At 39.4% G+C, this 26,022-nt stretch overlaps 1 protein-coding gene across 1 annotated transcript in view; it reads left to right on the forward strand.

The window, feature by feature from the left end:
* The window catches only part of RGSL1 (regulator of G protein signaling like 1), a 107,194-nt gene that overhangs the window by 40,049 nt on the left and 41,123 nt on the right, over positions 1-26,022 (forward strand). The window lies entirely within an intron of this gene.

The raw sequence follows: 26,022 nt of genomic DNA on the forward strand, positions 1-26,022 counted from the left end.
TATCTAGTTATCACTCTGGGGTTTTAAATAATGTGGATTCTTCTTCTGTCAAGTTACCTGGAGGCTGAGATTTGTGAAGGGATGTTTGTTAAGGAGTGCTGTCGGGAATAATACCTATAAGAGAGTGAGGAAGGCAGGACTGGGGAGAGGTTCAGCTGTGGAGCAATTACAACAGGCCTGAGCAGATGCCATGAGAAGCTCTGATGCCAGTGTGGCCCTTCAGAGTTGTTCCTCAGTGAGGTAAGAAATTTAATTTGGGCTTTAGTTCTTCCACACTGATCCACAGGAGATGTGAATGCCCCTGTGGAGGATATAACCTAGGGTTTATTGCCAGGCAGTTTCCTTTGGCTGAAACAACTTCCAGAAGGGGCCTCATCTCTGGGCCATCAGCAGAAAACACTCAGGCATCTAGGGGAATGAGCGCTTTGGCCCTGAAGGGAGGTTCTGGGTAGTACCCAGTACCACCCACTACTGTCCATTTGCTTTGTATAGAAATTTCACCTCCCTTTGGAGTAGCTCTTCCAGGAATTTGATGGTTTCTTGTCCTGGGAAATGTATTTGAGAAAGGCAGGCTCACATTACTCTACCTTATCTGAAGACTATTGCTAATACTCCTCTTCTTCCTCTCCTGCTCCCCATCCTAGATTCTTCTCATGCTCAGCTAGCACCTCTGCTGGTCTTGGGGTCTTACTAGACTCTCATCTCTGGGATATCTGAGCCCCTGGTCATCATGACTTCTCAGGCTGTGGCTGCTTCACTTGTGAACCTATCATACACATTGGGCCAGGGAATACCAAGAGTGGCAAGTGAATTGTCTGGTATCCCTGCTATGTACCATGATCTTAATGATTAGGATCAATTACCCTATCAGTACAGTGACTCCTTTGCTTGCCTGCTGACTTCTCCGCATAAGGAGCTTAACGCGACTGAACACCTACTATTTCCACCTACTATTTCCTTCTGTCCTAGAAGCATTCTGCCTCTAGGAACTAGGATCTCTAGACTGGCACTGTCCATTACAGAAGCCATATGGCCATTGAGCACTTGAAATATGACTGGTACATGTGGGTAAATAAAATACACTGTTAAAATTAATTTCACCCTCTTCCTTTTAGCTTTTTCAATGTGACTACTAGAAAATTTTAGATTATATATGTGGCTCACATTGTATTTTTATTGGACAGCCCTGGTCTAGACCTACAGAACCTAAAGGTATAAAGATGACAAATTTCCCTAAGTCAGTCACTGATACTGAGAGGTAAATGGAACACTTCTTTCATTCCTTGGTATCTGGGCCCATCTATTCTACTACTGAAGACACACCTTATAATGGTCTTTGATTTATCCTGGAAGATGATGCCTCTTTTTCCCAAGGTATGATCATTCACCCCCAGTATTCCAGTAGCTCCAAGCTGCTTTCACAGCTATGCCTTCAAAAAGTGGCTCCATCACTCTATCAAGCCAGTAGCTCTCAAAGGAAATAGAATTAGTAGATCTCATCCTCATGGAACCCATTGGGCATTGCCACACCTTCTTTGCTATGAAGTGTATCCCTTGGTCAGAGGCAATGTTATGTGAGATCCCATTGAGGGATCAATCACTTGTAAGTCCTGAGGTGGTGATGCTGTCTGACACCTTGCAGGCAAGATACATATCAGTTCCAGTCGAAATGAATTGCTGCTCCTTCCAGAGTAGAAGGGGTTCAGTGTAATCAGTTTGTCACTAAGTGGCTGGTTTTTATTAGGGATGTTACTATACTGGGGGCTCAGCATTTGTTTCTGTTGCCTGCAACTTGAGTGTTTGGCACTCAAACATGGGCACATGCTGTTGGTCTGTACATAGCCTCCATCGCTGCCACCTAGAGCTCTGTCCATGAACTCACTGTGCCAGCACTGGAGTGGCTTATGACAGAGCCTTGCTGGCATCAACTGGCAGAGTGTCATTTTGTCTGCTTGGTTGTTTAGTGCCTCTTTCATGGTAGTTGTTTTTTGGTGGGCTTTAAGACAGAATACAAAGATTTTCCCACATCATGTTTATTCTCATCGTTCCATCCACATGTGTTTATTCCCGGACCTGTTCTTCCCCAGTATTCTAATCTTCCTCCTTTTAAGCCCCTGGCTTACCAGCCAAGCCATTCATCACTGCCCGTGAGTATGTATATGTTCTTACCCTGGGCTACTTCTCTTTCCACACAAACGAACACACAGGTTCACTGCCCAAAGTTCTGCTCATGGGGTCGCAGGGGATTTTCTCTCCCCATCATCATTCAGTATCACCACCAAGAAGGGCTTCAGCTATTCATTTTCACCAACATATTGAGATGGTCCATTCATGAAACAGGTTCAGCTTTTTTCCTCTTCTGTCAGCTGGTCATCAATGTGACCAGCCATAGATGTGATGACAGTGAAGTGGCAGTGCCACAGTGGTAATGGCATGGGTGTCTGGGTCACTTGCTTAGGTAGTTTCTTGTACCTTCTGACCTGCCTCATGCCTGATTCCAGATGTACCATTTCCATTTTATGATGAATTACTGTTGGGCCACCTATGACTGGGTGATCTTGAATAACCCAGCTTATGACGGTATAGTAGTCTATTCTCACACTGCTATAAAGAAATACCTGAGGCTGGGTAATTTATAAAGAAAAGATATTTAATTTAGCTCATGGTTCCACCGGCTATATGGGAAGCATAATGCTGGCATCTGCTTGGCTTCTGGGGAGGCCTCAGAAAATTTACAATAATGACAGAAGGTGAAGGGGGAGCCAGAACTTCACTTGGTTGGAGCCAAAGGAAGAAAGGGGGAGGTGCTACACACTTAACCAATCAGATATCATGAGAACTCACTCATGATAGTGAGGACAGTACCAAGGGGATGGTGATAATCCATTCATAAGGAACCATCCCATGAGCTAATAACCTCCTACCAGGCCCCACCTCCAACATTGGAGATTACATTTCAGCATGATATTTGGGTGGGGACACAGATCCAAACCATATCAGATGGGTAGGTCTGTCTGTCTGCTCACTTGATATCACATGGACAGGCTCTCTTACTTTACCATAGCTCAATAGCACATTCAAGTATTTTTTGAACAGTGTAGTTTTTTGATGCAGATGACATGGTCTTACTCCAGAATTTTACGGATCTATTTCAAAATTATCCTTTTCAGGTTTGTCATAAACTCCATTGTCTTTTCCCACTACTGATACTCCTAAAACCATGGGCTCTGTTGTGTTGTATGGCCTAAGTGGTAGGGCTATTTATACCAGAACCTTGACTTGCAGCAAAAATACTTTCCTACTCTGGGTCCCCCTAACATCTGGCAGCCTTATATTTCAGAAAAGTATTTTCAAGTGTGAAATATGCTGTTTCTAAAACATAAAGAAGTCTACTAGATTTTGTGCTTCCTTCTTAGTAGTGAAAGATGCAATGCAATCTATGTCCTTTATTTTGGAGAGGATGTCCAAATATGCACCAGATCACACTGAATTCTAGAACCTTTACTGATATGGTGGACCCTTCAGTCTTGGTAGGATTTATTCACCTCTGGAGCATATGTGTCTCACTAAGACCCCAAAAATGCTTAGCCTTTATTGTTTATCTTGCCCAATGTATATGGTACATGTGATATAATGCATATGATACTATTGATAACGTGGACTAATGTAGTATCTAGATGGTTTGGGGCCCATTGAATTACATTGTCAGAGGATAGAAAAGTTAATATAATAATGGCAAGACAGTAAATACATATGCTGTCCTTCCTACATCAATGTGAACTGCTGCTTGTCCTTCTTTATGGTAGGAATGAAAAAGAGGTAGATAGAAAGATAGATAGATAGATAGATGATAGATAGATAGATAGATAGATAGATAGATAGATAGATAGATAATAGACTGTGTGTATGTGTGTGTGTGTGCATGTGTTTGTGTCTGTGTATCTTTTGCAAGAGATATATATTTTATATATATATATGTATCCTGATATATATTTTATATCTCCTGATATAAATATCTGTCAGGAGATATATGTATATTTTTTCAGGAGACAGATATATACATATCTGAAAATGACAACTAACTTATAGAAAAAAAGTACAGGAAAAAAATCCCTTATTGAACCACTTGAGAGTAGCTGTCAACCTAATGCTCTATCATCCTCAAATAATTCAGTGTATACTTTCCACAAACAAGGACATTCTCCTACAAAGCCACAATACAATGATCAGAATCAGGAAATTAACACCGATACATTACTAACACTTAATTTTCAGACCAAATTCAATATTTAGTGAATGTCATCTTACTCAGATTTTCTTTGACTTTTATATCCTTGACACTTTTGAAGATTCCAAGTCTATTTTTACAGATGTCCCTTCATTTTGTTTGATATTTTCTCATGATTAGATTCAGGTTATGCATTCAGGTTATTCACAAATATCATTGCAGTCTTTTCATTGCAGCAAGTAGTGCACGATTTTGCTTTGTTCCATTACTGATGATGTTCCCACCCCTCTTTTTGTAGAAATGGGGTCTCGCTATGTTCTCCAGGCTGTTTTTGAACTCCTGGCCTCAAGAGATCTCACCTTGGCCTCCCAGAGCACAGAGATTATAGGCATTGATCTTCCCTTTGATCATTTGGTTGATGTGGTACCTGCCAGGACTCTTTGTTATAAATTTAATATTTTTCCTTTCATGATTAATAAGCATTGTGGGGGGTGGACTTTAAAATTATGTAAATATCTCATTCTTACACTCTTAATTCATTAATTTATATCTGTATGAACTCTTTTTTTCATTCAATGGGTTATAATTCATTACTATGATTATTCTGGTGCTCAAATTTTCCCCAGTTGGTAAGTGGCACCCATTTCAAGCTGGCTTATGTCTCCTTTTGAAATGTCTCTTGAGCATGTTCTTGCTTTTTTGTTTATGCCTCCCAGGTGCATCTTCTACTTTACCTTCTCCAGCTCTAGAATCAGTCATTTGTTCGAAGAGTCTCGTTCCTTTTCTTAGAGAACAATGCTTAAAAGCCAAGATCCAGAAACTAGGTTAATTCATTGCTATTGGAGTGTCACTACAATCAGATCTTTTTAGTGGATAGAGCTAAAGAATGTGTGTGTCCCAGAGATTCTGATATGTTGTATCTTTGTTCTCATGAGTTTCAAAGAATTTCTTGATTTCTGCCTCAATTTTATTGTTTACTCAGAATTCACTCAGGAGCAGGTTGTTTAGTTTCCATGTATGGTTTTGAGTGATCTTTTTAGTGATTTTCTTAGTGATTTCTATCTTTATTGTGCCATGGGCCAACAGTGTGGTTGGTATAAATTCAGTTTTTTGTTTGCTGAGTTGCTTTATGGCTGATTATGTGGCCAATTTTTTTTTTTTTTTTTTTTTGAGACAGAGTCTTGCTCTTGTCGCCAAGCCTGGAGTGCGATGGCACGATCTTGGCTCACTGCAACCTCCCCCTCCTGAGTTCAAGCAAGTCTCCTGCCTCAGCCTCCTGAAGAGCAGGGATTACAGGCACCCGCCACCATACTTGGCTAATTTTTGTATTTTTAGTAGAGATGGGGTTTCACCATGTTGGCCAGGCTAGTCTCGAACTCCTGACTTCAGGTGATCTTCCTGCCTCAGGCTCCCAAAGTGCTGGGATTACAGGTGTGAGTCACTGCGCCTGGCTCTTAGGTGGCCAATTTTAGAGTATGTTCCATGTGCAGATGAGAAGAATGTATGTTCTGTTGTTTTGGGGTGAAAATGTCTGTAGATGTCAGTTAGGTCCATTTGGGTCAAGTGTTGTATTCAGGTCTGGAAAATCTTCGTTAATTTTCTGCCTCAAATATCTAATACCATCAGTGGGGTGTTGAAGTCTCCCACTGTTTTTGTGTGATTGTCTAAGTGTCTTTGCAGGTCTCTAAGAACTTATTTTATGATCCTGGGAGCTCCTGTACTGGTTGCATACATATGTATTTAGGATGGGTAAGTCTTGCTGAATTGAACCTCTACCATTATGTAATGCCTTTATTTGTCTTTTTTGATGGTTGTAGATTTAAAGACTGTTTTGTTTGAAATTAGAATAGCAACCTCTGCCTTTTTTGTTTGTTTTCCATTTGCTTGGTAGATTTTCTCCATCTCTCTACTTTGAGCCTATGGGTATCATTGCATGTGAGATGATTCTCTTGAAGATAGTAAAGAGTTGGGTCTTGCTTGTTTGTCCAGCTTGCCACTCTGTGCCTTTTACTTGGGACATTTAGCCTATTTACATTCAAGGTTAATATTGATAGGTGTGGATTTGATTCTGTCCTCATTAGCTGGTTATTATGCAGACTTGATTTTGTAGTTGCCTTATAGTGTCAGTGGTCTATGTACTTAAGTGTGCTTTTGTGGTAGTCAATAACAGTCTTTCATTTACATATTTAGCACTCCCTTAAGGACCTCTTGTAAGACAGATCTGGTGGCAACAAATTCCCTTAGCATTTGCTTGTCTGAAAAGTTAGATACTAGATTCTTATCAGATACATGATTTGAAAATATTTACTTCCATTCTGTGGGCTGTATTTTCACTATCTCAATAATGTTCTTTGATGCACAAAAGTTTTCAATTTTGGTGAAGTCCAATTTCTGTTTTCTTTCATTTTTGCTTGTGCTTTTAGTGTCATATTTAAAAATTTTTGCCAAATCCATGGTCTTGAAGATTTACCTCTTTGTTTTATCCAAGAGCTTTAAAATATTAGCATCTACACTTAAGTTTGTTATTCATTTTGGGTTAATTTTTTTGTGTGGCGTGAGGGAAGTTTAACTTCATTCTTTTGTGTATGGGTAGCCAATTGATCCAGCACCATTTGTTGAAGAGACTCTTCTTTCCCCCCATTGAAAGGTGTAGACATGCTAGTCAAAAATAAATTGACTGTACATGTATGTTTTTATTTTTAGAATCAAAATTTAATTTCATTGATCTCTATGTTTATTTTTATGCTAGTACCACACTATTACGATAACTGTGTTTTGTAGTAAGTTTTAAAATCAGGAGATGTGAGTCCTTAGTTTTATTTTTTCAAGATAGTTTTGGCTACTTGGGATAGCCTGCAATTCTATGTGAGGTTTTGGACCAACTTTTCCATTTCTTCAGACAATAATCATTAGGGTTTGGATTAAGATTGCACTGAATCTGTAGATCATTTTGGGTAGTACTGCCATATTCAATCTTCCAATTTATGAACACAGGATTTATTTTTCTTTAATTCCTCTTTAATTTCTTTCAGCAACACTTTGTAATTTTTAGTTTACAAGTTTTACATTTTCATGATTACATTTATAAGTATTTAATTCTTTCTAATGCTATTGTAAGTGGATCTATTTTTATTTCATTTCAGACTGTTCATTGTTAGTATATAGAAATACAACTGATAATTGCATATTGAACTTGTATCCTAAAACTTTGCTTAATTTGTTTACTAGGCTTAATAGTATTTTGTGGATTCTTTCGAATTTTCTATGCATTGGATCATGTCCCATGTCACCTCTGAATAAAATAGCTTTGCTTGTACCTTCCCAATGTGGATGTTTTTCTTTTCTTTTCTTGCATAAGTGCTCTGGCTAAATGCTCTGACTAGAACTTCGAGTACAATGCCAAATAGAAACAGTGAAAGAAGGCATCCTTGTCTTCTTCCTGAGCTGAGGGGCAAAACTTTCAGTCTTTCACCATTGACTGTGTTTCCTGTGACTTTGCCCTTTATCATGTTGAGGATGTTTTCTTCTTATTTCTAGCTTGTTGGATGATTTTAATGATGAAAGAGTGTTGGATTTTGTCAAATGCTTTCTCTCCATCAATTGAGATGATTATTTTTCATTCATTCATTCATTCATTCTTTCTTTCTTTCTTTCTTTTCTTTTTTTTTTTTTGAGACAAGGTCTTGCTCTGTCACCCAGGCTGGAGTGCAGTGGTGCAATCTCAGCTCACTGCAACTTCCACCTCCCAGGTTCAAGCAATTCTCCTGCCTCAGCCTCCAGAGTAGCTGGGATTACAGGTATGTGCCATTATGCCTGGCTAATTTTTGTATTTTTAGTAGAGATGGGGTTTCACCATGTTGTCTAGGATGGTCTTGAACTCCTGACCTCAAGTGATCCTCCTGCCTCTGCCTCCCAGAGTGCTGGGATTACAGGTGTGAGCCATTACGCCCGGCCTTGATGTGTAACCTCCTCTTAATATTCTACTGGATTTGATATGTTCACATTATATGTATTGAGGATTTTTGTGTCTATATCCATAAGGAATGTTGGTCCATAGCCTTTGTCTGATTTATTATCAGGATCATGCTGACCTCAGAATGAGTTAGGAAGCATCTCCTCCTCTTCAATATTTTGACAGAGTTTAAGAAGAATTGATGTTAATTCTTCTTGAAATGTTATGTAGAATTTATTAGTGAAGTCATCAGGTCCTGAGCTTTTCTTTGTTGGGTGGTTCTTGATTATTGGTTCAATCTCCCATTCAAACTGTTTATTTTTTCTTCGATAAGTTTTAGAAGTTTGTGCATTTCTTGAACTTTGTTTATTTAGATTACCTAATTTGTTGCTGTAAAAGTGTTTATAGTAGTCTCTTATAATCCTTTTTATTTCTGTAAGTTTGGTAGTAATGTCTTCACTTTTATTTCTGGTGTTAGTAATTTAATTCTTTTCTCTTTTTTCTTGATAAGTCTAGCTAAATGTTTGTTAATTTTGTTATCTTTTCAAAAGAAAAAGCTGTTGTTTTTGTTGATGGTCTCTATTGCTCTCAGAGAGTAGATGCTTCTGCTCCCTATTTTGTTTACCTCCATTCTGGTCTTTATTATTCCTTTCTTCTGCTGGTTTTAGATTTAGCTTGGCCGGGTGCAGTGGCTCATACCTGTAATCCCAGCACTTTGGAGGGCAAGGCAGAAGGATACCTTGAACCTAGGAGTTTGAGACCAGCCTGAGCACATAATGAGACCCTGCCTCTACAAAAAATTAAAAAATTAACCAGGCGTAGTGGCACATGCCTGTAGTCCCAGCTACTTGTGAGGCTGGGGTGAGAGGATTGCTTGAGCCCAGGAAGCTGAGGCTGCAGTGAGCTATGATCACGCCACTGTACTCCAGCCTAGGCAACAGAGTAAGACCCCATCTCTAAAAAAACAACAACAAAAACAGATTTAGCATCCTCTTCTTCATCTAGTTCCTGAACCTGTAAGGCTAGATTATTGACTTGGTATCTACTTTTTTAATATCTGCATTTATAAGTTTCTTTTTGAGCAGTGTTTTCACTGCATCCCATAGGTTTTGGCATGTGATTTTTTATTTTCGTTTAGCTCAAAATTAATGTACTTTTCAAGGTGCCCAACATCATTGATCAGAGAAATGCAGATTGAAACTACAATGTGTTGTCATCTCACCCCAGTTAAAATGGCTTATATCCAAAAGACAGGCAATAATAAATGATGACAAGGATGTGGAGCAAAAGAAACTCTTGCACACTGTTGGTGGCAATGTAAATTAGTACAACCACTATGGAGAACAATTTGGAGGTTCCTCAAAAAACTAAAAGTAGAGCTATCATATGATCCAGCAGCCCCACTGCTGGGTATACCCAAAAGAAAGGAAATCAGTTATCGAAGAGTTATCTGCACTCCCATGTTTGTTACAGCACTGTTAACAATAGCCAAGATTTGGAAGCAACCTACATGTCCATCAAGATGGACATGGATAAATAATGGATCCAGATGAATGGATAAAGAAAATGTGCTCCTATACACAATGGAATACTATTCAGCCATAAAAAGATACTATTCAATCATGTGCAACAACATGGATGGAACTGGAGGTCATTATGTTAAGTGAAATAAGCCAGGCACAGAAAGATAAACATCGTGTGTTCTCACATATTTGTGGGATCTAAAAATCAAAACAATTGAACCCATGGAGATAGAGAGTAGAAGGATGGTTACCAGAGGCTAGGAAGGGTAGTTGTGGGGTGGGGGGAGGGTGGGTTGTGTAGGGTGGTGAGGGGAAGATAAGGATAGTTAATGGGTACAAAAAAGTAATTTGAATAAATCCTAGTATTTGATAGCACAACAGAGTGACTATTTTCAATAATAATTTAATCATACATTTTAAAATAACTAAAAGAACATAATTGGATTATCTGTAACACAAAAGATAGATGCTTGAGTGGATGGATACTCCATCTTTCATGATGTAACAATTATATATTGCATGCCTGTATCAAAACATCTCATGTATCCCATGAATATATACACCTAAGTACTCACAAAAGTTAAAAGTTTAAAAAAAAAAACAGTTATCGTGCTTTTCAGCCCCACAATTTTTATTTGGTTCCTTTTGTAATTTCTCTCTCTCTCTTTCTTTTTTTTGAGACAGAGTCTCACTCTGTCACCCAGGCTGGAGTGCAGTGGTGCAGTCTTGGCTCACTGCAACCTCTGCCTCCCAGGTTCAAGCGATTCCCCTGCCTCAGGCTCCTGAGTAGCTGGGACTACAGGTACACACCACCATGCCCAGCTAATTTTTGTATTTTTAGTAGAGATGGGGTTTCACCATGTTGGCCAGACTGGTCTCGAACTCCTGACCTCAGGTGATCCACTCGCCTACAGCCTCCCAAAGTGCTGGGATTACAGGTGTGAGTCACCATGCCCGGCCAGTTTGGTACTCTCTTTTGGTGAGACATCGTTTTCCCGGGTGTTTGTAAGTTTCTTTGTTCATGGTTTCCTTTAGTTCTTTGAGCATATCTGAGACAATCGATTTAAAGACGAGTAAGTACAATGGTTGGATTTTTCATGGACAATTTCCATTGGTTCTTTTTTCCTGTGAATGGGCCATGCTTTTGTGTGTGTGTGTGTGTGTGTGTGTGTGTGTGTGTGTGTGTGTGTGTGTGTACCTCACAGTTTTTTGGTTGAAGACTGGACTTTTTTAATATCATAATGTAGCAACTGTGGAAATTAGATTCTCCCAAGGAAATTAGAAACTCCCCAGGATTTGTTGCTCTGCCTTTGGGGTTGATGTTGTTTATTTAGTGACTTTTCTCAACTATTTTTGTAAAGTCTGTATTCTTTGTCATATGTGGCCACTGAAGTCTTAGTTCTGTTAGCCTGTGGTCATATAGTGTTTTGACAGTTTCCTTAAATTCTTGGAGCCAAAAAAGAAAACAAAAGAAGAAAAAACTAAATTACCGGTCTTTGTAGATTGGCTCTGTGTTGGGATGCTCTTTCAATACGTAGCTAGCTAGGCCACTTATGTAACTCTTCTTTAGCCTTCACTCCTCGCTTGCCTGGAAACTAAATTTCAGCCAGAGGTGAAAGTTTTGGGTCTTCTAATGCCTTTTCTGAGCATACATCCAGTTCTAGGTATGTATATGGACTTCTTGATTCTCTGGTATACATACAAGCTTTGAAAACTCTTATTACCCCCTATGTATCCTTCCCCAACTTCATCTTTTCCCAGCTTTTTGGTCTGTCAAATGCTATCCCAGCTGTTGTCCCTAGGCCCAAGCTGTGGTGTTCAGTACTTGTGTCCTTAAATTCTTTTAGTCATTTCACTTGAGAAGCCTCCCCAACCTTGGAAACACTCCAAGTATGGCAAAATAAAGGCTAGTCCTTGTGTCAGTTGTTCAGGGAGCCAGATAACTTTAGGTCAAAACAAACAACCACAATTTTTTGAAAATAAGATTCATATTTTGCCTTCTGACACTAGCAACCTGCATTACAATATGGGCTGCTGTCATCATGGCCACCACTGATGTGGAGATTGGGGGTGGTGGGTATGTGGGCAATTTAAAATGCCACACTTTCTTTACCACAATGCATCCTCATCTTTCTTCACCAAGACTTTCCCTGGTTGTCATAAGTTCTTGACTAGATTCAAGAATTCTCCAAAGCTCTGATTCTCACCATTTTTGTCATATCCTTAGTTGCTTTTGTGGAGGGATGAAGTCTGGGAGCTCCCTCCTTTGCTATTTTCTGTGACATCATTTCCTGCTATATCTTTTAATCCATGGATTTGGCATATTCCTCCATTTATTCATGTATTCATTAATTTCTATTTAAAACTAATTATTTTTATAGTTTTCCACTTAATATTATTATATATTTTCTATTATATTTATTTCTAGACCTTTGATGTTTTCTGAAGCACGTATAAATGACGTTTTCTGATATACTTATAAATTTTTAAAGTTTTATTTTTAACTTTGTCTGGCATATAGAAATATAATTGATTTTTATGTAATAGACCAGTGTTTCAAAACTGTACTGAATTAGCTAATTCTACAAGTTCATCTGCAAATTCCTTTGAAATACACAATTATATCCTCTGTGAATAAAGAGTTTCATTTTTTAAGATATTTATATATTTGATTTTCCTTTATTACCTTATTGCTCTTCCTACGTCCTCCATTACCTTTTTAGATAGATGTGGCATTACGTTGAGACACCCTTGCCTCAATCTCTATCTCAATTTAATCACAGATTTAATCTCTTCAAAATATATAGGACTGTTTAGATTTTCTGTTTCTTTTAATGCCATTTTAGTATGTTGTATATTTTATGAATTTGGCAATTTCATTTGACATTTCAAATACATTGACATGAAGTTGCTTGTGATACTCTCATTATATTTAAATGTCTATAATACATGTAATGTTGAGTGCAGTATTCTGTATATGTTAGTTAGGTGTATTTGGCTAAGCACATTCACATTTTCTATATTTTTACTGATAGTTTTGGTTTTTATTTCTATCAGTTAGAAGAGACATTACTAATCTCCCACTCTGGATTTTTTCATTTATCTTTTTAGTACTTTCAATTTTTGCTTTATTTGAGTCTACATTGTTAGATGCAAGCAAATTTGGAATTACAGACCCCTGCTAGAATAATTCTTTTTCTCTAATAACACTTCCTGCTTTAGAGTCTTTGTCTCCATTTGGATAGTCACTACCTTTTTTCCCATCTTTTTATTCTTTAATATCCCTTTGTTCTTACATTGCAGCCAAGCCCCTTTTAAGCCTAATCTTGTTTCTTATATTTTTGTTTCCATTTAAATCCAATCTGACAATTGCCTTTAGTAAGTATATTTAGTCCAATTACATTTGATATTATTACTCCTACAATGGGTTTAAAATGCTACCTTACCATTTCAAGTTTTTTTTTTTTAACTGCTGCTGTAATAGATGTACACAGTTTCAGGGTACATGTGGCAATTAAACACATTCATAATTTGTAAAAATAAAATTAGTACACTTGGGAGATCCATCATCCTAAATATTTGTTTTTCTTTGCACTGGAACCATTAACATTATTCTCTTCTGGCTAGCTTGAAATATATAATAGATTGTTGTAAGCTATATTGCTATATTCACCCTGCTCATCTTTCTCTTTTTTTTTTTTTTTTTTTTTGAGACAGAGTTTCACTTTTGTTGCCCAGGCTGGAGTGCAATGGCACGATCTTGGCTCACCGCAAACTCCACCTTCCGGGTTCAAGCGATTCTCCTGCCTCAGTATCCCAAGTAGCTGGGATTACAGGCATGCGCCACCATGCCCGGCTAATTTTGTATTTTTAGTAGAGACACGGTTTCTCCATGTTGGCCAGGCTGGTCTCGAACTCCCGTCCCCAGGTGATCTGACTGCCTTGGCCTCCCAAAGTTCTGAGATTACAGGTGTGAGCCACCACGCCTGGCCTCACCTTGCTCATCTTTCTAACACTAGGTCTCATTTCTTCTATCAAACCACATATTTATACTCATTAATCAATTTCTTTCTTTCCTCCTTCCCCCTAATCTTTGCAGCCTCTGGTAACCAACAATCATATTCCTTGTCTTCATGAAATCCCTTTTTAACTCCCACATATGAGTAAGAACATGTGATATTTGTCTTTTTTGTGCTTGGCTTATTTCACGTAACGTAATGACCTCCAGTTTCATTCATGTTGCTGCAAAAGACAGGATTTCATTCTTTTTTGTGACTGGATAATATTCCATTGAGTATATGTGCCATGTTTTCTTTATCCATTCATCTTTTGATGATTACTTAGGTTGATCTCATATCTTGGCTATTGTGAATAGTACTACAATGAACATGGGAGTGCAGATTTCTTTTTTCTTTTTTGGGACAGGGTCTTTCTGTCACTCAGGCTGGAGTACAATGGTGCAATCATGGCTGATGGCAGCCTTGACCTCTTGGACTCAAGCAATTCTCCCACCTCAACCTCCTCGAGTAGTTGGGACCACAGGCACATGCCACCACACCCGGCTAATTATTTTATTGTTTTAGAGATGGGGTTTTGGCATGTTGCCCAGGCTGATCTCGAACTCCCAGGCTCAAACAATCCACCCACTTCAGCCTCTCAATGTGCTGATAGTGTGAGCCACCATGCCCGGCCCAGATGTTTTTTTTGATATGTTGATTTTCTTTCTTTAAAATACATACCCAGTAGTAGAATTGCTGTGTTATATGGTAGTTCTATTTTTAATTTTCCGAGAAACCTCCATACTATTTTCCTACTGGCTATATTAATTTACATTCCTACCAACAATGTGCAGGTGTTTTCCTTTTTACACAATCTCACCAGCATCTGTTATTCCGTCTTTTTGATAAAAAGCCATTTTAACTAGGATGAGATCATATCTCATTGTAGTTTTGTTGCTGTTGTTGTTTTTGTTGTTTGTTGTTGTTGTTGAGATGGAGTTTCCACTCTTGTTGCCCAGGCTGGAGTGGAATGGCGTGATTTCGGCTCACTGCAACCTCTGCCTCCCGGGTTCAAGTGATTCTCCTGCCTCAGCCTCCTGAGTAGCTGGGATTATAGGCACCCACCACCATACTCAGCTATTTTTGTATTTTTAATAGAGACGAGGTTTCACCATGTTGGACAGGCAGGTCTTGAACTCCTGACCTCAGGTGATCCACCCACCTGGGCCTCCCAAAGTGCTGGGATTACAGGCATGAGCGACTGTGCCTGGCTGTCATAGTTTTGATTTGCATTTCTCTGATGATCAGTGATGTCGAGCATTATTTCATACACCTGTTAACTATTTGTATGTTTTCTTTTGAGAAATGTCTATTCAGATTTTTTGCCCATTTTTAAATTGGATTATTTGGTTTGCTGTTGAGTTGTTTGAGCTTCTTAAATATTCTGGTTATGGAGATACCATCTCACACCAGTTAGAATGGCAATCATTAAACAGTCAGGAAACAACAGGTGTTGGAGAGGATGTGGAGAAATAGGAACACTTTTACACTGTTGGTGGGATTGTAAACTAGTCCAACCATTATGGAAAACAGTATGGCAATTCCTCAAGGATCTAGAACTAGATGTACCATATGACCCAGCCATCCCACTACTGGGTGTATACCCAAAGGATTATAAATCATGCTGCTATAAAGACACATGCACACGTATGTTTATTGCGGCACTATTCACAATAGCAAAGACTTGGAATCAACCCAAATGTCCATCTGTGACAGACTGGATTAAGAAAATGTGGCACATATACACCATGGAATACTATGCAGCCATAAAAAAGGATGAGTTTGCGTCCTTTGTAGGGACATGGATGCAGCTGGAAACCATTCTTAGCAAACTATCACAAGAACAGAAAACCAAGCACCGCATGTTCTCACTCATAGGTGGGAACTGAACAATGAGATCACTTGGACTCGGGAAGGGAACATCACACACCGGGGCCTATCATGGGGAGGGGGGAGGGGGGAGGGATTGCATTGGGAGTTATACCTGATATAAATGATGAATTGATGGGTGCTGACGAGTTGATGGGTGCAGCACACCAACATGGCACAAGTATACATATGTAACAAACCTGCACGTTAGGCACATGTACCCTAGAACTTAAAGTATAATAATAATTAAAAAAAAGATAAAATAATTTGTTCAACCTTGTCAAAAAAAAAAAAATTCTGGTTATGAATCCCTTTTCAGGTGGGTAGTCTGCAAATATTTTCTCCCAGCCTATGTATTGCCTGTTTATTTTGATAATTGTTTTTGTTACTGTGAATAAATTTTAGGATGTAAACCTATTTGTATATTTTTATTTTGGTTGCTGGTGCTTTTGAGGTCTTACATAAAAAGTCTTTGCCCAGACCAATGTCCTGGAGCATTTCCCCCAACGTTTCAGGTCTTAGAAGATTTTTGTCTTTAATACATTTTTATTTGATTTTTGTATACGACGAGAAATAGAGGTCTAGTTTCATTCTTCTCCATATAGTTATCCAGCTTTCTTTCTTTTTTATTTTTTATTTTTATTTTTTATTTTTTTGAGACAGTTTCACTCTTGTTACCCAGGCTGGAGCGCAGTGGTGCAATCTCAGCTCACCGCAACCTCCGCCTCCTGGGTTCAAGAGACTCTCCTGCCTCAGTCTCCCAAGTACTGGGATTACAGGCATGCGCCACCATGCCCAGCTAATTTTGTGTTTTTAGTAGAGATGGGGTTTCTCCATATTGGTCAGGCTGGTCTCAAACTCCCGACCTCAGGTGATCTGCCCGCCTCGGCCTCCCTAAGTGCTGGAATTACAGGTGTGAGCCACTGTGTCTGTCCAGTTATATAGCTTTCTTAGCACCATTTATTGAAGAGACTCAATTTCCCCACTGTATCTTCTTTGCACATTTGTTGAAGATGAGTTGGCTGTAAAGGCATGGATTTATATCTGGGCTCTGTGTTCTGTCCCATTGGTCTATGTATCTGTTTCCATGCTGCTGATTTGGTTACTGTAGCTTTGTAGTAACTTTTGAAACCAGGTAGTATGATGCTTCTAGCTTTGTCCTTTTTGCTTAGGATTGCTTTGGCTATTTGGGGGTCTTCTGTGATTTCATATAAATTGTGGGATTAAAAAAATTTCTCTGAAGAATGTGATTGGTGTTTCGATAGGATGAATCTATAAATTACTCTGGATAGTATTGTCATTTCGACAGTATTAATTCTTCCAATCCATGAGCATGGAGTAATCTTTCATTTGTATATATCTTCTTTTTTGTTTCTTTCATCAGCGTTTTGTAATTTTTCTTGTATAGATCTTTCATTTCTTTGGTTAAATCGATTCCTATATATTTTATATTTTTGTAGCTATAAATGGGATTCCTTTTTACTTTTCAGATTGTTCACTGTTGGTGTATATAAATGCTACTAATTTTTGTATGTTGATTTTGTATCCTGAAACTTTACTGGATTTGTTTATCAGTTCTAACACTGCTATTATTGTATTACGATCTTTCTCTCCTTTTACATCTATCAGTACTTTGATGCTTTGGTGTTAGGCACATAGATATTTATAATTGTTCTATCCTCTTGCTAAGTTGACCTCTTTATTACTATATAGTGACTCTCTTTGTCTCTTTTTACAGTCTTTGATTTGTTGTCTATTTTATCTGATGTAAGTATAGCTATTCTTGCCTCTTTATTTCTGCTTGTATGGAATATCTTTTTCCATCCCCCCACTTTCAGTATATGTGAAATGGGAGAGTTCCCTGAACCCCCCCACCCCGCCCCACTGCAGAAGGTGCAACAGCGGTGTGGCTCATCTGTTCGACTGCTGCATGCTCAAACCCCTTACAGAAGGAGGGGCATGCAGACAGGCAGGTGCAGGAGCCAGGGCGAGCACTTCTGGGCTCCAGCCCCACGGTAGCTTTGACAGGTGGGTTCCTGCAATTATCAGAGCCCCAGTGGGTGTGCCACAGTGCTGTTTTAGCTCTACCATCCAGAGACAGCTTAAGCGTTAACCAGCTCAGTGCCCTCTTTGTACCTGGGTTCTTGTCTGGTGTCCGGCAAGAATCAGTTCACACACAAATTTGAAGGATGGTGCATGATGGAGGTGGCTCTCAACAGAATGGAGGCAGAGGTGAAAAAGGGATGGAGCGGGGAGATGATCTTCCCCTGGAGTTTGGCTACCCCATGGCTGATCTTCTTTCTGACTGTCCCCAGTTGAAATCCTCTCAATGTTCTGATGCTCCTTCTCTCCTCTCCTTCTCTGCTGTGCCACTCTTCTGCTCCTCTGCTCTTCTGTTTGTCTGCCCATGGACCCTGGGGTTTGGGGTTTATATGGGCACAGGATGGGAGTGGGGCATGGCAGGCCAAAAGGCAACATTTGGGTACAAAAACAGGAATGCCTGTTCCCATTTAGCATTGTGGGTTTCCAGGCCTAGGGGTAGGGCCTTTGCCGGGGAACTGCCTTCTTCTACCCAGTATTTCCCTGTCTCCAGTCGATATCATTTTCCCTCTCTGAAGAGGCACATCTAACTGCCATTAGAATATGGACGACGACCAGTCTTAGCTACTTCCTGCTGACAGGGGCATTGTTTTGGGGAAAACAGAAGTCAGATTCCTCCCAGATCTATCTAAGGGTCTCTGGCAAAATGAAGCCATCATCCAAGGCTCTGGTCGCCTGACCATTTGGAGTTTGATGGCCTAGGTGAGAGAGAAGAAACAAGTTTTATAAGGTTAAGTATGCGTGGGTTAAACATGTGTATTATACAAGGAAAGAATCTAGTGCCAAAGATTACAGAAGTAAGAAGTGAAATATACTAACAACTTGTACCCCAAGCTGTTTTACCCTAGTGAAAGAAATTAAACCTTGTACGGGAGCAGTCATACTTTAGAAGAGAGATAACTATTCTTGCCACATCTGTAGCAGTTAACAGATGCATTCTGGGAATTCTGGGGTTTGCGGACTTGCATGGTGGCCCTTAAAGCTTCTGCCTCTTTCTTGTGTCTCCCTATCTCTATTGTAAAAGACCAAGGCAGCCACTTCCAGGAGGCTCTCCAAAGTACTATCTGGTCCCAGGGCCCGTTTCTGCAACTTCTTCCTTGTATCAGGGGCTGCCTGAATAATAAATTTATCCTTTGGGGTTAGCTGTCACTTGACAGAATCAGGAGATAGATAGGTGTACTTTACCAAGGCCCTTCTTGGCCTCTCTAAGAAAGCAATGGGATTTTCTTTTCTCTCTCTCTCTTTTTTTTTTTTTTTTTTTTTTGAGACAGAGTCTCACTCTGTTGCTCAGATGAGAATGCAATGGTGCGATCTTGGCTCACTGCAACCTTCACCTCCTGGGTTCAAACGATTCTCCTGCCTCAGCCTCCTGAGTAGCTGGGATTACAGGCACCTGCCATCATGCCCGGCTAATTTTTGTATTTTTGTAGAGATGGTGTTTTACCATGTTAGCCAGGCTGGTCTTGAACTCCTGACCTCAGGTGATCCACCCACCTTGGCCTCCCAAAGTGCTGGGATTACAGGCATGAGCTACCATGCCCAGCCTGCAGTGGGATTTTCATTAAATCCCTGGTGCATCATGGATAGCTTGCTGTAATTGAGAGGCTTGGTCCTCATCCTACATAAGCCTTCCATTATGCATACCTGAAAGTGTCTCCTCTTCCAGTCCCCCATCTCGTCACTGGGATCCCATTCAGGGTCATTCACTGGTACTGCTTCTCTTCCAGTTGGATGAAGTTTGCCCCCTTCCCTGATGCTATATGTGATACAAAGCTCATCCCCAAATCTCTCTGCCGCTTGCAGAGTGGCCTGCTTCTCAGTGTTCCTCAGGGTCCATTCAAAAGTAACATCACATCTTTCCAGGAGAGTGCAAATATTGGGTTAAATTCTGGAAAGCCTCTATATATCTGTCGGGGTCATCTGGAAACCTGCTAAGATCTCCCTTAATTTGCTTCAAGTCCTGTAGAGAGAAGGGGACTCAGACCTTATTGAAACCAAGTTCACCAGGCATCTGCTGGAGGGCAAGAGTGAGACCAGGGGTCTACAGGGAGGATTTCTAGGAGGGGGGGCAAGCATGAGACTGAAGCAGGATAGGACCTTTTCTACAGAAAATGTCCAACCACCAGATGGTGTCGAAATGAATGGTTCCTTCCTGACACCAAGCCAATCCTTCATAATTTGGCCAAACTTTTGTGCAGGGGGATATGAAGCATTTTTTCCTCCAGATTCTGAGGGTCAAAGCAGTCTCAGAGGTTCAGGATACACTCCAGAGGAGTATAAGCTGGGGGTGGTGAAGACAGCAGGTTGCCCATTTTGAAAGACAGGAAAATAGAAGTGTTCCTCATTTCCTTTCCTTCTTTCAGTGAAAACTCAGGATGTGAGGGAGAGAGAAAATAGGCAGTCCTCCTTTCTCTTCCATCTTTTCATCCCTGAGTCCCAGCAACCATGGCAGATGCCACCCGTGGGTGTCACTGCAGCCTGCACCCATGAAGCAGAGAGGACCTAAAGAATAGGAATTGTCTGCATTCACCTATGTCTCCATCCCGCTACTGTTGGCAACTTTGGGTTCCCTGGGCCTTATCTATGCCATGGAGTATGGCCTCCTTTCATGAAGCAGGGATTTAGTCGGCAGGAATTGGTTTTGCCCATTTACATTGTGCCTGTTGTCTGGCTTTGAATCCTCAGATCTGGTTTTCCTTTCTAGGGCCGCAACCTGGAGCCTGGAATCGAGTTTGGGACAAAAAAAGTATTTCAGAGGCTGCATGGATCTGTTTAGATTAAATCTCAAATGGGCCCTGGCGAATTTGCAGTTATCAGTCAACAGGGGTTGCTCCTCCCTATCATAAGCAGAGTGCATGGGGGAAGGAAAGAAAAGAAAAGAAAAGAAAACAGTTTAAAGTACTAAAAACAAAGAAAAGAGAGACAGACAGAGAGACAGAGGGTGTGGAGGGAGAACTTCTTGCTTTGAGCAAATGGGTTCCTTTAATTATTGTATCTTTCCCCCAGTTTAGACCAGTGAGGATCCTTCAACCATGGGGGGAATGGCTCTGCTGGCACGGCAAACAGGAGGCACTGGCCAGCTGTCTATGCAGGGTCCCAGCGGCAGCCGTGGTTTTTTTCTACCCGCGCCCCCCGCGCCCGTGGCCATTGGGCGCAGCTGGTACATGCTGCAGACTCGCCCAGGTGCCCTAGCCAGAAGGGGAGGGGATAAGGAGAGGAGCCACTGTGCGTGGGACCCTGTGGCCATGGGTTGGGCTTCAGGGTCGCACCAAACAGAAACCACAGCGTTCTGAATTGCACCTCTGATGGCTGGGCCAAATGCTCATTCTATTTAATGTCATTGCCACAGTCTGTAGCAAAATCCTTAACATTATAAAAGAAGAGATAGGAGCCATTTCAAACCGTGAAAGAAGAGATAGCACAGCAAAGTCCAGGTATCTTGGCTGATGGAGTTCCATCTTGGGGTCTTCCAGCAACAAATGATGCCTTTGTTGCCCCAGGGATTTACTTCAGTCCTATGTGACGGCTAGACCTCCGTGAAGGGAAACAGCCAATATTACTTTACCCACAGGAAAGGGAGAGGTGGCAGGCCAGAAGGCAACATTTGGACACAAAACCAGAAATGCCTGTTCCCATTTAGGGTCGTGGGTTTCCAGGCTTGGGAGTGGGCCCTTTGCCAGGGAACTGCCTTCTTCTACCCAGTATTTCCCGTCTCTATCTCCTGTCCATATCATCTGTATGGGTGAAGGGAATTTCTTGCAGGTAGCATATAGTTGAGTCTTGTTTCTTTATCTGTTTAGCCACTCTATACCTTTTAATTGCAGGATTGAGCTCATTTACACTCAGTGTTATCAATAAGTAAGGACTTACTACTGCCATTTTGTTGCTTATTTTTCTGGTTGTTTTACAACTCCTTTCTTCGTTTTTTCCTTTCTTACTGTCTTTCTTTGTGGTGAAGTGATTTTCTCTTGTAGTATGTTTTAATTTGTTGCATTTGATTTTTAGTGAATGTATTATAGATTTTTGCATTGTGGTTACCATAAGGCTTACAAAAAACATCTTATAGATACGTTATTTTATAAAGAAGTTAATCTATCTTAGATCATAAAGAATAAAAACAAGGAAAATATTTTTTAAAAGCTTTTACACTTTAACTCCATCCCTACCACAGTTTGACTTCAGTTATCTTAATTTACTTATTACTAATGTTTTAACAGTTTCTGTAGCTATTCTCATTTTTTATAGCTTTGTCTTTTGGGTTCATATATGTTATGAGTGGGTTGAACACCATAATTATAGTATTACAGTATTCTGGGTTTGTCTGTGTAGTTAATTTTATCAGTGCGTTTCATACCTTCAAATGCTTTTTCATTTGATTGCTTTTTTAAGTTTTCTTATCATGTTAGTGTTTTTTTCTTTCAGATCAAAAAAATTCCCTTTAGTGCTTCTTGTAAAACGAGTCTAGTGTTAGTGAATTCTTTCAGCTTTCGTTTGTCTAGGGAAGACTTTACCTCTCCTTTATATTTGAAGGATAACTTTTCTGGATACAATATTCTTGCATGGCAGTGTTTTTCTTTCAGCACTTTGAAAATGTTGTTCAACTTCCTGCTGGTCTGTATGATTTCTATTGAGAAGTCTGTTATTAGATGAACTGGAGGTCCCTTATATGCTATTTGCCTCTTTTCTATTTCTGGTTTTTTGTTTGTTTGTTTGTTTGTTTTGTATTTTTCTGTCTGTCCTTGACTTTTAGGTGTTTGATTATTATAGTCCTTGGGGTAGTCTTATTTGGGTCAAATCTGTTTGGTGTTCTCTGACCTTCCTGTACCTGGATATTTATCTCTTTCTCAAGTTTTGGAAAGTTTTCAGCTATTATTGTTTTTTAAATAAATCTTCTATCCCTTGCTCTTGCTCAACTCCCTCTCAAACACCAGTAATTCAATTTTCTCTTTTGAGATAACTTTCTATATCTTGTAGGCAAACTTTATTGATTTTTATATTTTTTCTTCTTTTTTCTCCTCTGACTATATATTGAAAATAGACTGTCTTCAAGCTCACTGGTCCTTTCCTCTCCTTGATCCATTTTGCTTTGAGAGCCTCTAATGAATTTTTCAGTTCAGCAAATGTATTTCTAAGTTCCAAGATTTCTGTTTAACTTCTTTTATTATTTCAACTTCTTTGTTAAATTTCTTCAATGGATTTCTGAATTATTTTTCTGTGTTATCTTGGAGATCACTGAGTTTTCTTAAAACTACTATTTTGAATTCTTGGTCAGAGAGCTCACATATCACCATCTCCTTAGTGTTATTTTCAGGTTCCTTGTTTTGGTCCTGGGAAAGGAAGATTGTGGTTCTCTGTTTGCTCTTGTTTCTTGTGGGCCTACATATGTGTCTTTGCATTGAAGGGTTATTTATTCCAGTCTTCTCTGTCTGACTTGTTTTGTTTTTTATTGAATATATTTGCTTAGAGGTTTTTTTTGTTGCTTGTTTGTTTTGATTTGGAGTTTTGTTCTGTCACCCAGACTGGAGTGCAGTGGTACAAACATGGCTCACTGCAATCTCAACTTCCTGGGCTCAAGTGATCCTCCTGCCTCTGCCCCCCAAGTAGCTGGGACTACAGGTAAGCACCACTATACCCAGCTAATTTTTTTTTTTAATAGAGATGATGTCTCACCATGTTGCCCAAGCTGGCCTGCTAGGTCACGGCCTCCTTTTCAGCTCTAGGAGGTATCTAAACCTCTGAATTGCCTCACTTCTAGTAAAGGATTGGAGTACTGCTCTTCCCAAATGGAGGGGATCCCAAAGGGAATATCCTGGCAGTGTGGGAAGGCTAGTTAGGGGTTTGTGCATATGGGACCTGTGGGACAAACCTCCTACAGTGTGATGTTGCTAAACAGTCACTCTAATTTGATGTCTCCTTTGACTGATTTATAGAGCAGAGTTTCCAGAACTGGGGATGGTGGTCCCACCTCCCCGCTTTGCCTGTCCTCAGGAACAAATTTCTCTTCAGGCACTCTGAATTCTTCCCATGAAGATGTTTCCCCTGCCAGAAAACCCAAGATGGTGGAGAAGCTTGTTTTAAACCTCAATCTCACTTTTTCCATGGTAGAAACAGCACGTTGGGGGAAAGTTTTCCATGCACTTGTTGCTGGGCATAATGCGGGGAGGGGTATCTCAGATGTGGAAGTCCAATTCTCTTACCATCTGCTCAGAGTTTTTTCACTTCTCTGCATCCCTGGGAAATGTCTCATATTATATTTGAGTTCCAGGATATTTCTGGCAACAGTCTTAGCGTTGTACATTTGTTTTTGTTTTTCTGGATTGTGGTGGGTGGAGAGTGAAGCTAGCATCCTTCCGTGCTGCCATTTTGGTACTCTATGTTACTATTTTTTATTTGTCCCTTCTGTTCTATGTTTCTTTTTCTTTCCTTTTCATTTTCTTTTAGATTAAGATGGGGGTGTAGGTCAATAATTTTTATATTTTTTCTCCAGTAATGTGTTTTCTTCTTCTTTTAGTGATTACCATATCGATTTCCAAATGCATCCCTGACATACTGGAGTTTGATGTAAACCAGTATTCCTAATGAATATGTATTATTGTTTTATGAGTCAATATTTATTTAGGCTAACTCACATATTTACCTTTTCTTTCTTTTTCGTTGATTTTTACTCCCCCAAGTTGCCATCTAGAAATTCTTTTTATGTCTAAAGAACACCCTTTGATATTTCCTTTAGTGTTCATCTGAAAAATGTCTTTATTTTGCTTTTATTTCTGAAGAATATAGTTTCTGGATGTAGAATTCTTCTTGGAGTTGTTTCCTATTAACACTTTGAAAATGTTATCCCATTGTCTGTTGGCTTCCTTACTTCAATTTGAGGAGTCACCTGTCAGTTTTCATTGACATTGCTTAGTAGAAGAAAATAGTTCTTTTTTCCCCCTTTTCTTTACTATAATATGCCTCAGGTTTTATGCTGCTTGTAGCTTTGGAACTTCTGGACTAGATATCTTTTGTCAGTTTTAGGGAATTTTCAATTATTATCTCTTTGTATTTTTCCTGCTCCATTCCATCTATCCTGATAATTTTATTTTACATATTTTTGACTTTTTAAGTGTATTTTGTATACTTTTTTCTGTATTTTCCATGTTTCCTCCTCTGTGTGTTTCAGTCTGGATATGTCCTTTGCATCTAACTCCTAGTTCAACAATTTTCTCTTTAGTTGTGTATAATCTGTCATTCAACTCATCTACCAGTTATTACTTTTCTTACTTGTAATCATTAAATAATTTTTTATTTCTAGAATTTCCATTTTTTTATAATATTATCTATTTTGATATTTTCCTTTCTTTAAAGTTCATATTTGAATTTTCTGTGCTTATTTCAAGTACCATTTCCCCACCCCCCCCTTGGTTTTTGGAGAAATCTTTTAAAATATCTTGTTATTTCTGCTTGATTTATGAACATCATTGGTGAAAATTTGTAGAGCCAGTTTGAACCTCTGGATGAAGTTATTTTCCTCCAGAGAGGATTTTTACTTCTGACATACACTAAACTAGTAGCATCCAAATAACCTTAATTTACCCAGGGATTAAGTTGTTTCAAAGCTAGTTCTCATTCCCTTGATGATGAGCTGTTTCTTGTTTTCTCGGCTCTTTGGAGTTTCAACTGAAAGCTTGGGGTGTTTATCAGGGCCTCTTCTCCTTTGCTGTTTTGTAATTTTTGCCCCCTTCTGCCCTGAGAATCTGCCAAAAGCTCTGCTAAATTCCCCAGTAGCAATTTGTTTACATAATTGTCAAATGTCTTAAGAATAAAAGCTATGTCCAATGTTTTGCCCATTTGCTAAAGACCTATGGCTTTGTCTTGTGTCCCATTGTGACTTTAACACTGCAAATGCCTTTAGGGTGGCGAAAGTATTGTTATAAACTGACATTCCTGGTTTTTAGCATCCTCATTGTTTCTAACCTCTATATGTTGATGTTGTTTTGTCTTAATTTGTTATAAATTTACTTTCACTTTGAAAGCGTATTATTTTTATCCAGTATTTCTAGGTGTTTTGTATTGGGAGAGTTTTTGTTTTGTTTCATTTTTATGTTATATCTGGTCTTCCATAGTCTAGATTTTATTTTTTCACTTAGTTGCATTTGTTTAGATCCAACATATATTTCTATTGCTTTTAATACTTTTTGTATGCTTTCCGAAAGTATTGCCAAGCTACACACAAATTTCCTGTGTGGGTACATTCTATTTAAAAATTGTTTTAAAACAATAACTATATAACTAGGTCATGTCCTAATTTCT

The sequence above is a fragment of the Rhinopithecus roxellana genome, chromosome 8 (genome assembly GCF_007565055.1).
Source record: "Rhinopithecus roxellana isolate Shanxi Qingling chromosome 8, ASM756505v1, whole genome shotgun sequence".
Classification (NCBI taxonomy): Eukaryota; Metazoa; Chordata; class Mammalia; order Primates; family Cercopithecidae; genus Rhinopithecus; species Rhinopithecus roxellana.